Source organism: Ixodes scapularis, unplaced genomic scaffold (genome assembly GCF_016920785.2).
Source record: "Ixodes scapularis isolate PalLabHiFi unplaced genomic scaffold, ASM1692078v2 ptg001158l_1___fragment_3__unscaffolded, whole genome shotgun sequence".
NCBI lineage: Eukaryota > Metazoa > Arthropoda > Arachnida > Ixodida > Ixodidae > Ixodes > Ixodes scapularis.
Window position 1 is genome coordinate 3,997,501 of NW_024610108.1, and position 12,230 is coordinate 4,009,730.

The following is a 12,230-nucleotide window of genomic DNA, read 5'->3' on the forward strand; positions in this document are numbered from 1 at the left end:
TCTGAAAGTGTGCGCGTCTCCCACGTGCATCTTAAACCATGCGTGTTCATTGCATGTTTTCGCTTGAGGAGATATCCATTTCCACCAGTGAGTAGTGTTCATTCGCCGCCGCTTCATCGCGATGTGCTTTTGACGTCTTTTTGCTTCTCTGTGCCGCCCGCCCTCCGTGCTTTCCGAAGGTGAGCGCATGGTTTCGCTTTGCAGTGCGCGCTCTGCAGCGTGGTGTTGTGGCGTGGTTCCGGTGAAAGTGCCTGTGGGTGACCTCGCGTGCGTCCGTAATTCCCTGCCTTCGGCCTACTCAGCGTGGACGTCATTTCTGTCCTGTGACCTGCTGCTCAGTGCTCAGTGCTCAGTGCTGTGCTTGTGCAAGGCCTCTGGTGTGGGTGCCGTGTCCTACGTTCTACTTGTGCCCCTTATTAATTCATTAATATGTGTCGTGTGTGTGTGTGCTCTTTGAGCAGTTTCCGTTCTTGTGCCGTCCGTCCAGTGAAAGGATTTTTTTATTTTTTTTATTAAGTTACGGCGCTTGTTTTCGTGCAGCTCTACGTGGTCGTGTCCTCGTACGCAGTGGTGTGTTTGTGGAAAGTCTGTCGTTGTGTTGTGTTGTGCAGTGCAGTGCAGTGCAGTGCAGTGCAGTGCTGTGCGTGCGCCAAAGCCTCTGGATAAAAGAAAAAAAAAATATATATATATATATAAATACACATTTTTGTTTTCTAATTTTTTTTAAAATTAATTTTACATGTGGTAAGTATGCATGACTTATAGCATCCTTTGTATTGATTTATTTGGGTCGTGTCTTTTTTTTCCACATTATTAGCCTTCTTGTTCTCCTCCTCCTCCTCCTGCTAATCATTATTGTAGAAATGTTTTCCTTTTTCTTTTTTTCCTCTTTCTTTCTAAGCTTTTAGTTTCCACCAGAGTGTCGAACCGAATTTTTTATTGGTTTGCTTCGATTTGCGGGAGCACAAAAGTAATGTAGGACATTAAAATAGCACAACAAATAGAAGAACAAGAGGTATACAGGACAGGCGGTGATGTTGAACTAGTTTCATTCAGGAAAAGTGAACATGTATATACACACGACAGGCAAAGCAGCACATATTCTTAAGGGTAGAAGATATTTGAGCTGGGATGCTGGTGTCTCCCAGCACGATCAAACCATCCGGGGCTATTGCCGCCTTCTCGGCTGCCCTCGGCACTTATCGTGAATAAAAGCTATATATGTATGTTTACTTTTCCTGGATAAAACTAGTTGAAAGTGAGTGCCTGTCCTGTATACTCCTTGTCCTCGTCTTTTTTGCGCTATTTTATATATTTTACTAAGATGAACCAACAGCGTACCGTATTAAAAAGAAAAAGAAGAAGCTAAAGTGATATTATATTTACCTGGTGCTTCTTTTCGTAATAGGCACTATTTCAAGAGTGCAAACGGGTATCTTTCCATTCATTTGTAGGGTTCGCTTATTTTCAGGTGCCGAGAAATAAATTGCTTTATTTAAATTTGATGGAGCAGTAAATGACAAGCTACATACATATCTGTCTTTCCTTGTTTTTTTTTTTGTGTTATATTTTAGCCTGAATTTAAAAGTTATCAGTCTGTTGGGTCGCATAAAATACAGGTGATTGGCATTTGAGGTTTTTTTTCTTTACAAGATAATGGTTGATTCAATTTAGCAAGTAAGCATCAATTGTGCTACTTTTTTTTTTCCTTCATCTTAAATAGAGCTAAGCAATCAACTCGACATGACGGCTACTTAATTTGTCGCTTTCTTACCGCCTGTTTTCCGAAACTGTGTGCTTTCTTTTCGTCGTCATCGACTTTGGGCTGCCGCTCCAAGTCCATAGAGCCTTTTTTTTTTTTTTCAGCTATCCCTGCCGTACACCCTTGTACTTCTATTCATCGTCAGACTAATAGACAGTTATATTTTCTTCCGTACAGTTCCAAGTTGGCGGGTCAGTTTCGGTTCGGCTGAAACTAACTCCTCGGTTCCGGTTTTTCGTTCGCTTCGGTTTTCGGTTCGACACTCTGGTCTTCACCGTGCATGGCACCCCCCCCCCTTCCTTCCTTCCTTCCCTCCCTCCCTCCCTCCCTCCCTCTCTCCCCTCTTCTCCTCCCTGCAAGAAAACAAACTGTCGTTTCGAAATGTTTTCTTACTTGAACTGTGAAGGTTTTCAAGTGCATTTCCTTTCCTCCTTTATTGAGTGCACAATTCTAGAGTGGAACTTCCCTTCTGACATTGCAATAAAGTTTCCTGCACAAGGAAGAAAAACCTGCCATTTGACCTCCCTTGTGTGTGCAAAGTGTCAATGTTCCTATATTATGCTTGAACATGGTCTTTTTGTCTTCCTATTTGTCGCAGAAATCATGTATGTGTATGTATGTATGTATATATATATATACCAATATCGCACTTTATGGATTAATCTTGCACGACCTGTGAAAACCACGTATCTCTGGCTTTCCTCACGTTCGATTTTCGAGCAATTTATGAAGCTAGCTTGGGGAGATTGATTTCGCTCGCACACAATTCGAGGCGCGAGGACGGGCATGTACGAACGCCTACGTAGTCGGGACGGTAAACAAAACTTACACAAATTAAAATCCTGCGCAGATAATAAAAGAAAGAGCAACAAAAAAGTATGGGCGTCTTTCTTTACTAATTTCTTTTTTTTTTTTCTTTTTTAGGATTGTAAGCGGACGGGCTTCTTAAACGATACCAAAAAGCGAGACACAATTTGACAAACGGGTCACGTCACACGAAAGAAAATCCCACATCCTCAAGCGTGTAAAAAATGCACGCAATATCTACAGTACTGGAATTTGAAGCGCTGCCAATCTCGCGTGCACTAGCCCAAATCGCCTTGCTCCCGCTCACGTCAAAGCGACACAGACCTCGTCGGAAAGGTACGCTTTCTGACGCGGTCAACCGGTAAAAACACTATATATTGTAAAATTCTGTACTTTGGACGTGATTAATTCAGACTGCTTTGCGGCTAACTAAGCGCGCGTTCTTTCCCAATGAAACGAAAGAGCGAGATTAGAAATAGAGGAAATAATTCCCGTGAAAAGAAAGAAATTCGTCTCTTATTGAGCTTGGCAGTAAAGCACGCGACATCTCCAGTATTCCGTTTGAAAGCGCTGCCCGTCGCAAGTGCAGTAGTGTACATTGTTCGGCTCTCGCCCAGTTGAAAGCGCCAGAAAGCCCGTGTCGCCTCGCGACACGGGTAACCGCTAGAAAACACGCACATTTTAAAGTCGCGTGTTTTGCACTTGATTCCTCGGAAGTACTTTGTGGGAGACGAAGCGGGCGTTCCATGCCAAGGACACGGAAGAGAGAGATTAGAAATAGAGCGAACAATTCGCGTGAAAAGAATAATATCTGTCTCCTATCAAACTTGCCAGAAAAGTAAGCGAGATTTCCAGTATTCCGTTTGAAAGCGCTGCCCGTCGCAAGTGCAGTAGTGTACAGTGTTCGGCTCTCGCCCAGTTGAAAGCGCCAGAAAGCACGTGTCGCCTCGCGACACGGGTAACCGCTAGAAAACACGCACATTTTAAAGTCGCGTGATTTGCACTTGATTCCTCGGAAGTACTTTGTGGGAGACGAAGCGGGCGTTCCATGCCAAGGACACGGAAGAGAGAGATTAGAAATAGAGCGAACAATTCGCGTGAAAAGAATAATATTTGTCTCCTATCAAACTTGCCAGAAGAGTAAGCGAGATTTCCAGTATTCCGTTTGAAAGCGCTGCCCGTCGCAAGTGCAGTAGGGTAAATTGTTCGGCTCTCGCCCAGTTGAAAGCGCCAGAAAGCCCGTGTCGCAAAGCGACACGGGTAACCGCTAGAAAACACGCATCTTTTTCTTTTGTTAATCCCGTGCTTCTCACTTCGTTCCTTGAGAGGACTTTGTTGGGAACTAAGTGGCGGGGCCTTCCAAACGAAACCAATGGTAGAAACAATGAAGTGAGCAAAGAAGAGTAGTGTAAAGAAAGAAAATTGCCTATTATGAAGCCTGCCGTAAACACGCGCGATACCGCGAGCATTCGGATTAAAAGCAGTGACAATCTCACTTACTATAGCGCTCATTGTTCGGCTCTGACACAATTCAAAACGCATGAAACGCCCCGTGTAAATATTGGTTTACTTTGTAATAACAAAGTCGATAAACTTTCTGTTGACCATGTTAACATGAACTGAAAGTCGAAAAGAAGTAATCAGAGTCAAGCAGGGGTCAGCACATTTTTAATAAAAAGCGAGAAATATTTTTTTTTATAGGGGTAGGATGTATGTACGTATGTATGTATACATAGAGGCAGACAGGAAAAAAAGAACATTTATATATATATATATATACACACAAACATACATACATACATATATATATATATATATATATATAAGGAGAGAGAGAGGGGAAAAAAATAAGAAAGAAAGAAGGACAAATAAATGATACTGAATAACGAGGAGCCACATAAGTGAGAGACAGTAAGTCAGTCAGTCAGTCACCGAAACTGATAACCACAAACTATGTACAGAATGCTCTTGAAGGATCTTCTTTATACTTATCGGTGCTATTATGTGGAGGTGGGGTCTGTCGAGCGTTCGATTGGTGCGAGCGGCGTCTGACGACGTCGCCGACGCCTTTCGTCGCCGTCTCGGCCGCTGCCTCCGCCGCATGGTCGTTACAGCAAGGTACCTGCGATCTCTGGCGTCTGCCGTTGGGGTCGGTTCTCGGGTGCACCTGTGTCTTGAAAACGAATGCGAGAGGAGGGTGTTTCGGAGCGTCCGCGCTAACCGAACGGTGTGAAATGACGAGTGCGTTCTGACCGAAGGCCGGGGTGCGTCCTCGCGTCCTCACGGGACCTGAAAGCTCGGCAACGCTGCGAAGGCGTCGTCAATGATTTTTTTGGCGTACGACTTTCTGTTGCTACGACGAGAAAGAAATTTATGCGCTTCTTGCCGCGTCGGTACCGACCTCGGTCGGGGATATTCCGGCTGCGCGCTCGAACGTGCTTCATTTCTTCTTGGATTTGGAAGTAATTCCTAAGCGTTGTGTGTGTTTGCGGTTCGTAAGGGGCGCCTGACGGTGGCCCCGCGTCCGCGCGTTGGTAGGGTTTTGGGCGACCCACCACGAAAAGATTACCTGGTTGATCCTGCCAGTAGTCATATGCTTGTCTCAAAGATTAAGCCATGCATGTCTAAGTACATGCCGAAACAAGGCGAAACCGCGAATGGCTCATTAAATCAGTTATGGTTCCTTAGACCGTTTCTTCCTACTTGGATAACTGTGGCAATTCTAGAGCTAATACATGCAGTGAGCCCGAAGCCCCTCGGGGCGACGGGTGCTTTTATTAGACCAAGATCAATCGGGCTTCGGTCCGTTTTGTGTGGTGACTCTGGATAACTTTGTGCTGATCGCACGGCCACGAGCCGGCGACGTTTCTTTCAAGTGTCTGCCTTATCAACTGTCGATGGTAGGTTATGCGCCTACCATGGTTGTTACGGGTAACGGAGAATCAGGGTTCGATTCCGGAGAGGGAGCCTGAGAAACGGCTACCACATCCAAGGAAGGCAGCAGGCGCGCAAATTACCCACTCCCGGCACGGGGAGGTAGTGACGAAAAATAACAATACGGGACTCTTTTGAGGCCCCGTAATTGAAATGAGTACACTCTAAATCCTTTAACGAGGATCCATTGGAGGGCAAGTCTGGTGCCAGCAGCCGCGGTAATTCCAGCTCCAATAGCGTATACTAAAGTTGCTGCGGTTAAAAAGCTCGTAGTTGGATCTCAGTTACAGGCGGGAAGTGCGTGGACACCACGTTACGGCCCGTGCTGAACATCATGCCTGTCGTGGCTTGGTTCCCTTCATCAGGTGCCTTGCTTTGGCCGGCGCGTTTACTTTGAAAAAATTAGAGTGCTCAACGCAGGCGATTCGCCTGAATAACAGTGCATGGAATAATAGAACAAGATCCTGTTTCTGTTCTGTTGGTTTTTGGAATACAGGATAATGATTAAGAGGGACAGACGGGGGCATTCGTATTGCGGCGCTAGAGGTGAAATTCTTGGACCGTCGCAAGACGAACTACTGCGAAAGCATTTGCCAAGAATGTTTTCATTGATCAAGAACGAAAGTTAGAGGTTCGAAGGCGATCAGATACCGCCCTAGTTCTAACCATAAACGATGCCAACCAGCGATCCGCCTGAGTTACTCAAATGACTCGGCGGGCAGCTTCCGGGAAACCAAAGTATTTGGGTTCCGGGGGAAGTATGGTTGCAAAGCTGAAACTTAAAGGAATTGACGGAAGGGCACCGCCAGGAGTGGAGCCTGCGGCTTAATTTGACTCAACACGGGAAAACATACCCGGCCCGGACACTGGGAGGATTGACAGATTGAGAGCTGTTTCTTGATTCGGTGGATGGTGGTGCATGGCCGTTCTTAGTTGGTGGAGCGATTTGTCTGGTTAATTCCGATAACGAACGAGACTCTAGCCTATTAAATAGGTGCGTGGTTCTCTGCACCTTGCACCCTTCTTAGAGGGACAAGCGGCTCCTAGCCGCACGAAACAGAGCAATAACAGGTCTGTGATGCCCTTAGATGTCCGGGGCCGCACGCGCGCTACACTGAAGGAAGCAGCGTGTTTTTATCCCTGTCTGTAAAGACTGGGTAACCCGTGGAACCTCCTTCGTGATTGGGATAGGGGCTTGCAATTGTTCCCCTTGAACGAGGAATTCCCAGTAAGCGCGAGTCATAAGCTCGCGTTGATTACGTCCCTGCCCTTTGTACACACCGCCCGTCGCTACTACCGATTGAATGATTTAGTGAGGTCTTCGGACCGACACCCGGAGCGGCCTTTCGGTTGCGCCGGTGTGTTGGAAAGATGACCAAACTTGATCATTTAGAGGAAGTAAAAGTCGTAACAAGGTTTCCGTAGGTGAACCTGCGGAAGGATCATTACCGGATGTTATTTGGCATCGTTTTGTCTTCTTCCTCTTGTACGGGGAATGGACTCGATGTGCGAATTTATCTGGCGCCGATCCCGACCAAGCTTGGATGCCGTCGGGACGGCACAAAAAAAAAAAACTGTGGTTCGGATGTGCCTTTTTCTTTGGGTGGCCTCCGTTCCTTTCGATGATGCGCCCAGCGGGAGCCCTCTGCTGCCTCGATTGAGAGGAGATTTCAAATGCACCGGGACAATCCGCGGGTTACAAAAGGCGCATCGCCCCCTTTTTCGTCTCTTCTCGAGGATCGCCCTTTTATTTTGATTAACGAAGAGGCGTTTGAGAAGAAGCTTTTTTTTTTGCGCTTTCGAGATGGCATGGGATGTGCCGGGCGCGAAAAAAAAACAACAACTTGTGTTTTGTCGTACTGATTGAAAAATCCAAAAACACGACTCTAAGCGGTGGATCACTCGGTTCTCGGGTCGATGAAGAACGCAGCCAGCTGCGAGACTTGGTGTGAATTGCAGGACACACTGAGCACTTACTCTTTGAACGCACATTGCGGCCTCGGGCCTTCCCGTGGCTTCGTCTGTGTGAGGGTCGGATCATATATCAAGAGAGGAGAATTTGTTTTCTACCTCGTTTTGACTGTGTCGGATCGTGGGCAGCACGCAGTTTTATGCTTTCTTGCGTTGCGTTTTCTTTGAGCAAATGCACGAGTGGTGCGATTGCACGCGTGCGCTTAACCAGTCCTCCTCCTCCTACGAGTTTTTATCGAACACTGCATGGGAAAACGAAACTCGATGGATACCGTTTGTGGAAAATCCCGTACCAAAAAAATCTTTCGCACGTTGAACGGCGCTGTGACGTCGGTGCGTTAGAAACGGAGATTTGAAACGGTTTCTTTTCGATCGATTCTGTTTTCTTTGGCGTGGATGTTGTTCGAGTGGAAAAACCGTGGGACGGAGTTGGCGTTGGCGCGTTGAAACGCGGCGTCGGCAAATGTAAATCTCGTGGCGTTGATTTGCACAAAAAAAAGAAAAACGCTTCTGGGAGGAAAGTTTTTTGCGTCGTAGCCTTCCGTCAGTCTAAGACCTTCGCGTCCCCGATGAATACTGGAGCCATCCAGTAGGGGAATGCCGTTGGATTGCGCGCTTTCTTTTTTGTCGAATCGAAAGCGATGCAAAGCGTGTGTACAACAACTGTTAGTTCGCCATCCTTTTGTGTTTTTGACATGTGGTGAGGAGGCGAAGTTTTTGTTGGAAAGCGCACAAAATAAAAAAAAAGATTGTCGACCTCACATCAGGCGAGACAACCCGCTGAATTTAAGCATATCACTAAGCGGAGGAAAAGAAACCAACAGGGATTCCCTTAGTAGCGGCGAGCGAAACGGGACCTAGCCCAGCACCGAATCCCTCGTCCTTGCCGGCGATCGGGAAATGTGGTGTATGGGAGGTAACGTTCCCGAGAGGTTTGCGGTGGTGCAAGTCCCCCTGACAGGGGCTTGACCCAGAGTGGGTGCCAGGCCCGTCTCCGCCACTGCTCTCTCGGGATGGAACCTCCCGTGAGTCGGGTTGCTTGAGAGTGCAGCCCTAATTGGGTGGTAAACTCCATCTAAGGCTAAATACGTCCGAGAGACCGATAGTTCACAAGTACCGTGAGGGAAAGTTGAAAAGAACTTTGAAGAGAGAGTTCAAGAGTACGTGAAACCGCTTAGAGTAAAACGGGTGGGCCCTCGAAGCTCGAGGGCGGTGGGATTCAGTTTCGCTGTGACGTGGAGCGGTGTCAGCGTCTTGGTTTACGGGCTCTCCTTGTGGGGGCCCGTTCCGGCTGCCCGCGCGGTGCCGCGCACTCCGGAACGCATTTTCCACCGTCGGTAGGACGCCGCGACGGGCACGGGTAACCCTTTCAAGAACGACTTTGAGTCCGGCCGCTGGAGGTGACCGGCGACGGCCCTTGTTTGGCTGTCGTGGGAGTTATACCTGGCCGGTAATCGAGTACGTCACCCTGCCCAGGCCTCATGGGCTACTCCCTTCGGGGAGGCCCGAAACGATGCCCTCCGGAATGCGGAGCGGGAAACCCGGCTGGGTCAACGGGTCGCCTGCCTTACGCCAGGTATTCGCCTGACGTTCGGTGTTTGGGGCTCGGAACCGGCGAGGCGGGTTCTTTCCGCGGAGGGTCGTCATGGTTGGCGGCGAGTAGGTCGGTAACCCACCCGACCCGTCTTGAAACACGGACCAAGGAGTCTAACATGTGCGCGAGTCAATGGGTCCCTCAAAACCCAGAGGCGCAATGAAACGTGAAGGCGCGGCCTCGTGCCGTGCCGAGTTGCGATCCCGGGCCGCCCAGGGGTCCGATGAAGGGAGCAGCAACGGCCCGTCCCACACGCTCACGTCGTGGGGGCGGCGCTAGAGCGCACACGTTGGCACCCGAAAGATGGTGAACTATGCCCGGGCAGGACGAGGCCAGAGGAAACTCTGGTGGATGTCCGAAGCGTTCTGACGTGCAAATCGATCGTCCGACCCAGGTATAGGGGCGAAAGACTAATCGAACCATCTAGTAGCTGGTTCCCTCCGAAGTTTCCCTCAGGATAGCTGGCGCTTGTTGCCGAGACCAGTCACACCTGGTAAAGCGAATGATTAGAGGCATTGGGGTCGAAACGACCTCAACCTATTCTCAAACTTTCAATGGGTGTGTCGGAGGCCTTCTGGTCTGAGGCCTCCGGAAGCGATGAGAGTGCCAAGTGGGCCACTTTTGGTAAGCAGAACTGGCGCTGTGGGATGAACCAAACGCCGGGGTAAGGCGCCCGATGCGGGACGCTCATGAGATCCCATGAAGGGTGTTGGTTGCTTAAGACAGCAGGACGGTGGCCATGGAAGTCGGAACCCGCTAAGGAGTGTGTAACAACTCACCTGCCGAAGCAACTAGCCCCGAAAATGGATGGCGCTCTAGTGTCGAGCCTATCCCCGGCCGCTGCCGGCAGATGCACGCAAACAAGGGGGTGCTAAGCTGCAGCGAGTAGGAGGGCCGCTGCGGTGAGCGTTGAAGGTGTCGGGCGTAAGCCCGCCTGGAGCCGCCGCTGGTGCAGATCTTGGTGGTAGTAGCAAATACTCAAGTGAGAACCTTGAGGACTGAAGTGGAGAAGGGTTCCATGTGAACAGCAGTTGAACATGGGTCAGTCGGTCCTAAGGGAAAGGAGAAGTTCTTTCCGAAGCGGGAGCACTTTTTTGCAGTGGAGAGAGCCCCGCAGTGACCGAAAGGGAATCGGGTTAATAATCCCGAACCCGGACACGGAGATTGGTCCTTCGGGGCCCAGTGCGGTAACGCAAACCAGCTCGGAGACGCCGATGCGAGCCCCGGGAAGAGTTTTCTTTTCTCTGTAAGGAGATCGAGTCCCTGGAATGGGTTCGCCCCGAGATAGGGATGGTGGCTCCGTAGAGCAGTGCGGTTCTTGCGCTGTCCGGTGCGCTCGCGTCGGCCCTTGAAAATCCGAGTGAGGGAGTGTGATTTTCGTGCCGGACCGTACCCACATCCGCAGCAGGTCTCCAAGGTGAACAGCCTCTAGTCGATGGACCAATGTAGGTAAGGGAAGTCGGCAAAACGGATCCGTAACCTTGGGATAAGGATTGGCTCTGAGGACTGAGCCGGTCGGGCTGGGGACCTGAAGCAGGAACGGCACTGCACCGGGACTGGGCGGGGCTCGCCGTTCACGCGGCGCGGCCAAGCCCGGACCAGCGTCGGGACCTTCCTGTGGAAAGCCTCAGCTGCGCGGCGTCTGAGGGCTTCGTGCCCAAAGTGCTATGCTTCGGCCGGCAAAAAACAGTCAACTCAGAACTGGCACGGACCGGGGGAATCCGACTGTCTAATTAAAACAAAGCATTGCGATGGCCGCTGGTCGGTGTTGACGCAATGTGATTTCTGCCCAGTGCTCTGAATGTCAACGTGAAGAGATTCATCAAAGCGCGGGTAAACGGCGGGAGTAACTATGACTCTCTTGTTTCCTATGGCATGCACGCCTTGGATTTCGGGGTGAGAGCAGATGGTTACTTGCTTGCGCAAAGCCGAACTCCCACCTGCACGTGGTGCCCGCCGCAGGACTAGTGAGCCTAAAGGGGGTGCATCCCTGGCGAACTCGTTCTCAACGGGAGCTCTCGCACCCTTCTAGGGGGGGACGACCCTGCCCCCTCCGCCGGCTTGGCAATTTTTTCCACTACTTTCTGTAGACCCTGACCGAGTGGTCGGGGTTCCAAGTCTGGAGTCCTGGCCGTCTGCCCGTATGACGCCATAACTGCCCCAGGCTGGATGGCCGCCTGGCTGAGGCCTATGCAAGTCCAGTACTAGGACAGTCGGTGAGTGCCTCTGTCCCCTTGCTTGAGCCATGTGCAGCGGCCAGGCTCTACCCGTGTTCCTCGGAGCACGGGGTTGTTCGGGTCCCTCTGCCCAGTCATCTCAGAGTGATAATCCTTCGCTTCTCTTATAGCTTCCGGGGGTAACGCCAGCAGGGCCTGGAGTTGCCCTGCCTACCCGGAAGTGGGCTCGCTACCAGCCCTTCTTCTTGGGCTTTAGCACCCCTAGAGCTGGGCTTGTCCTGTCCTGCTTCTGGGTGGAGTTAAAAACCTGGCCCATGGAACATCTCTTGGGCGGGGGTCCGCTTGGCCTCATCTGGCCCTGTGGCTCCCGGCACTTTAAGAGAAACAGGCTCTAGTAGCCAAATGCCTCGTCATCTAATTAGTGACGCGCATGAATGGATTAACGAGATTCCCATTACCGTAGCCAGAGATCTGCTAGTGGTCCGCTGTAACACAGAAAACCAAACGTTTGTGCTAGCAAACGTTTATATACCACCTGATGACGACATAACACCTTGGCTGCAAATAATCAACGAAGTTGTAGAACAGCACAAATCAGAAAAACTTATATTATTAGGAGACTTTAACGCAAAAAACCCCAGCTGGGGGGGACAGAGATTAGACCAGAGAGGAGAGGAATTAGCAGACCTTTTTATAAGCTTAGAATTAGTGTGGATCAATGACAGAAACTCGTCCCCAACTTTCGCCTCACCAAACGGCGAAAGTTGGATTGATCTAACTATTGTAAATGGACACACATTAGGACACATTTCGGATTGGGAGGTTTTGGACACTCCTTCAGGCAGCGACCACAGCTACATCAAAATTACAGCTTTTGGAAACAGGTGCCCAGTCAAAAGACTAACAAAAACAGGCGAGATAAAGGTTATAGACAAATTAATAAAAGACCGCTGGCTTAGGGACATGTCAAGCAGACCTCTCGTTT

General features: G+C 49.8%; 2 non-coding genes and 1 pseudogene across 2 annotated transcripts; all 3 read left to right on the top strand.

Moving 5' to 3' along the window:
- The first annotated feature begins 5,135 nt into the window (after positions 1-5,135).
- Positions 5,136-6,951, top strand: LOC120845552. The gene has a single exon (XR_005716754.2). It is a non-coding gene; the product is annotated as a small subunit ribosomal RNA (ribosomal RNA).
- A 434-nt stretch (positions 6,952-7,385) lies between these two features.
- Positions 7,386-7,538, top strand: LOC120845667. The gene has a single exon (XR_005716866.1). It is a non-coding gene; the product is annotated as a 5.8S ribosomal RNA (ribosomal RNA).
- A 689-nt stretch (positions 7,539-8,227) lies between these two features.
- LOC120845735 lies at positions 8,228-11,757 on the top strand (annotated as a pseudogene).
- Positions 11,758-12,230: the final 473 nt, after the last annotated feature.